The sequence below is a fragment of the Nycticebus coucang genome, chromosome 7, assembly GCF_027406575.1.
Source record: "Nycticebus coucang isolate mNycCou1 chromosome 7, mNycCou1.pri, whole genome shotgun sequence".
Classification (NCBI taxonomy): Eukaryota; Metazoa; Chordata; class Mammalia; order Primates; family Lorisidae; genus Nycticebus; species Nycticebus coucang.
Window position 1 is genome coordinate 88,592,637 of NC_069786.1, and position 4,375 is coordinate 88,597,011.

General features: G+C 41.3%; 1 long non-coding RNA gene across 1 annotated transcript; it reads right to left on the bottom strand.

The window, feature by feature from the left end:
* Positions 1-1,492: 1,492 nt before the first annotated feature.
* On the bottom strand, positions 1,493-4,142 carry LOC128590489 (uncharacterized). The gene is made up of 3 exons (XR_008381285.1): positions 4,051-4,142; positions 2,190-2,462; positions 1,493-2,085 (listed from the first exon to the last, which is right to left on the bottom strand). It is a non-coding gene; the product is annotated as an uncharacterized LOC128590489 (long non-coding RNA).
* Between the last annotated feature and the right edge of the window lie 233 nt (positions 4,143-4,375).

Here is a 4,375-nt window from a genome sequence, read left to right on the forward strand (position 1 = left end):
GCAAGAGATTTCATGAAATCTCTTGGACTCAAGAGAAATATGGACTCAATAGACTTCTAATTTTCCTCCAAATTCAAAGACTTTGTGTTTACTTGGCTTATGTTAGAGAATTTAATAGGTTAATTTTGACTCTTGTTAATCTCAGACCCCACCACCATGGTTTATAGAATGAATTATCTGATAAACAATGATGTGGTGTTTGGGATTATGTGGGTGTGTGAGGTGTGTCTCTCAAACTCTGATTTAAATGAATTCTGAAGTTAAATGCCTGGTTTGACCCCCTAGTCAACTGTTTTGTTCTAGCACTCAAGTCTTCAGTCAGAGAATCAGAGCCAAATAGTCTGATGTGTCAAGTCGGGGTTTGACTTCCATGCTAGTCAACATGTGTCCATGCAGAACACCAGTGACAGCTCAGGGACACCTCGCCACCCACCCTATTTACCTCTGCCCAGGGGAGGCCTGAGAAGAGGGCTGTGATGTTTTAGTGCTATGTATATAAGTAATGATGCTTATCATTCCTGCAGTTGTCAGGAAGGAAGGAGGGCATATTATGAATAAAGACTGCCTACCCCACAGATGTGAACCAAAATGGAATCCTCAGAGTCAATTATGATCTGAATCATTATTATAAAACAGGAAGAATTCTACCAACAATGAAATATGAAGAGCAGCTCTGTGAATGAATATGTTTGCATTCCCAGGGCAGTTGTCTGGGCAGATTATAAAGCTCTTAACAAACTTTAATTAGAGCTCAAAGGTCGGTGAGTTACATGGATAAAATTCTTGCTAGTTTGGTCATCAGAGAAGTAAAATCAGGTGAAGCTAAGCGGTCAGTTTATGGACACCTGGTCACGCTCATCTGTGACTGTTTTTCCAGTCTGTCAGGCTCTGTGGAATCCGACTTGTTAGCAGCCCTGCCAGGCCCCAGCCCCTTGCTTGCAGGTGCTAAGGTCCAGAGCTAATACTTTAATGTCAGCTCACTGTCCTAGGGCTTGGCCATACTAGTCCGGACCTGCTGGCTCTTTTTGGAATCAGTCTACAGGAGACATTTCTGAGGCCGGGGATAATAGTTTTGGAGTCAGGGAGATACTGAACACACCTGCCGGACATGATATGGGAAGAAGGACTGAGCATTTCAGTAGGAGATAATTGACTTCAAAGAACTCCAAGTTGGTTGAGGTTTTTTTCTACTTAAACAGCTAGGAACAGTTAGAAATATACTTTTGTTATGTGTATATTCTTAGAATTCTCTTCTACCACTCTAAGACAGAAAAATTATTTAATTTGGATTCAGCCTCTGTTGCTTAGAAATTTCCCAAACACAACAGTTTCCATTAATATTATCTATCCACTAATATGTTGATATAATTTACTTCAAATATATATACCTTTTGGGGGTATATACATTTTGGGGGGGTCTGGCCAAGAGTTTGGAGGAGAATAGAATATTGTCTATAAACTATTAGGCAAAGGTTGATTGTCTTTTATTTATTCTAAAGCAAGACTTCAACTCCAAGAAGCTTTCATCAGGTCTGGCGCTGTGGGATTTGGAGAACCAGCACCTGTCTACCCAGACTTTTATTTTTAGAATTTCAAAAACCCTAATTCTGTTCCTTCTCGCTCTTTCCCTGGTACCTTCTGTTCTCATTTCTAAATCTCTTCTTTCCCTTCAAATTTTCACTATCTCTTTGGATCTTTTATTTTTATTTGATGTTTTTCTTAAATTATTCAAATCAGAATTTCACATACTCTTCCATCTTTCATTATGGTTCTTTGTCCAAGGATACCCCGATGCTTTATTTTTATGCTTAAAAAAATGTTTTCTATATAGAAACTCTTAGCTTATTAATTTTTTTTTTTTTTAGTTTAAACTGCTAATTGGACTGATATATGGAAGAAATAGTTAATAATGACTCCTGGAGCTTTTCTTAGCTTTTAACTGATAGCTCAGAATCCATCTTCCCATAGGTGAAACATGTTTTTTTCCTTAAATTTCTCATTATTCTTGTATACACTGAAGCTCATTTCTCTGTCTGTTTGAAGTGTTCGGTCATCTCTTCCTTTCTTCTCAATGAGTTGACAGCTCTGCACCAAGAAAACCTTAAGGTTAGCAATAATTATCAACAGATAAAGAAAGCATTGTGCTGGGGCATGGGCTGGTGGGGGGGAGCCTGCAGGGGAGCTCTTACTGTCCTCTACTCCAGGCCACAAGGTGGAAGCTGCTTAGTTGGTACCTGGCTGCCATACATAGCAAAGCACCACAGACTGTGTTATCTTCTCCCAGTCCTGCGGCTACAAGTCCAAGACGAAGCAGCTGGCAGGACGGGTTTCCACTGAGGCCTCTCTCTGTGCCTCACAGATGGCCTTCTTCGCCCTGTCTCAGGTGGTTCTTGCTCTGAAGGTGTCTGCGTTGCAACCTCCTCTTCTTATGTGACACCAGTCACACTGGATCAGGGCCCACCCTAATGACACATTTTAACATAACTACCTCTTTAAAGATCTTATCTCCAAATACAGTCACATTCTGAGGTACTAGGGACCAGGGCTTCAACATAGGCATTTTGTGGGGGACGCAATTCAGCCTCTAATAACATATGAACAACTTTTCATACGCTTGCCAGATTATGGGGCCCTGTAAGGTTCAGATGTTGCAGGGACCTTTCTGACTCTACAGACTCTTCATAACAGATGTAAACAGGTTGCTTATCTGATTCTCCACAGGTGGCACCATGTGCAGAGAAACTTCCAGCCACAAAAAAAGCCGAGATGCTGGGGCAGATGTGCCCACCGCAGCAGGAAGTGACTTCAGCACCGACAGGGCCGCAGAAAAACCTTAAAAGGGCAACACTGGAGTGTCAGTTACTGGGTCCGACCATGAGAACAGAATAACAATACTCCTGAATTGTCAAAAGTTGGTGGCATTATTTTAAAAATCCAGTGGTATTCTATGAACTTACAAGTGAAAAAACAAAAATGTTGATAGAAGACTGTGAAAATTTTCCCCATTAAATACTACATAATTAAAATTGTTTGGCCATATGAGGGAGACACACCTCACAGTAAGTCAGCTATGAAAAATTAAAATTTCCCAGTTCTTCTGGGTAAATGCTTCTATGTATGAGCGGGCAAGGTGGCTGTAATCCTAGCTCTCTGGGAGGCCTAGGTGGGTGTATTGTTTGAGCTCAGGAGTTCCACACCAGCTTGAGCAAGAGCCAGATCCTTTCTCTACTAAAAATAGAAAAACTAGCCAGCTGGCCAGATGGCTGGTGCTTGTAGTCCTAGCTACTCAGGAGGCTGAGAAAATAGGGTTGCACAAGTCAAGAGTTTGAGGTTGCTGTGAGCTACGACGCCATTGCACTCTACCCAGGGAGACAGAGTGTGACTCTGTCTCAAAAAAAAAAAAAAAAAAAAAAAACAGAAAGAAAAGAAAAAGAAAAAGAAATCCTGGCTTTCCTGTCATAACCGTCTTCAGGTTTGGACTGACCTCCCAGGGACATTCAACAAACAGTCACTGAAATTTGCTAACAGTTTTCAAAGAAGGTATTTATCAGACACTTTTTCATTTAAACCATGCCCCTTGTAGGGCACTGTGAATTAATAGTAAAAACTTCTAGAATATTTTTATGAGTAGTGCATTGCATGGCATTGTATTTTGTGTATAGCTGTGTTAGAAGTAGTAATATCTTTAGTGGAAACATTTAAAATAGGCCATAATTTTTATAACCCTGTTTTGGTGTTTCTTCATGTTTTAGTACACAGGGAGGCTCAGAAATGGGCACAGCTTGGGCATTTCTCAGCTCTCAGAGGCCCTGCCCCTGAACGTGCTGTGTGCTCAGCCTCACCCTCCTCCGAATAATCTCTGGTTTGTACTTTGTGCCTCTGACCACCTTCTGTCTCATATCATAGTTATTCATAAAGCTGTTTTATCTGTCTTACAAGATTGTGAGCTTAATTCCCAATGACCAACCCCGACAGTAGATGTTAGTTTCTGTGTCAAATCTAGGAACACCTGTTGCTATCATTTCTTAAGCAAGAAAAAGCCTGGCTAACCTGTTCTTTGTTTTCTTCTTGTCAAACCATCTGAGTCTTCTGTAGTGCTTGTTGCAAATGCCTTCCAAAGTCAGCCTGAGAACTCTTCCTTAGGTTCAAAGGAGGATCACCCAGAATGCCTTGCTGGAGAGTTTGTACAGTGCTCTGCAGTGCTGTGCTGGTAAAAGTTTAACAGCTGTTCTAGGGTGGATCAGGAGTGGGGCAGCCTGATTGATGGTTTTTGCAGTTATAGACATTGAATACGGAATTGGGAAGAAAGGCACACAACTGACTTCACAGGATGCTACCTGCTAGCTTCCAGCATGCTACCAGTTCACAGCTCAGG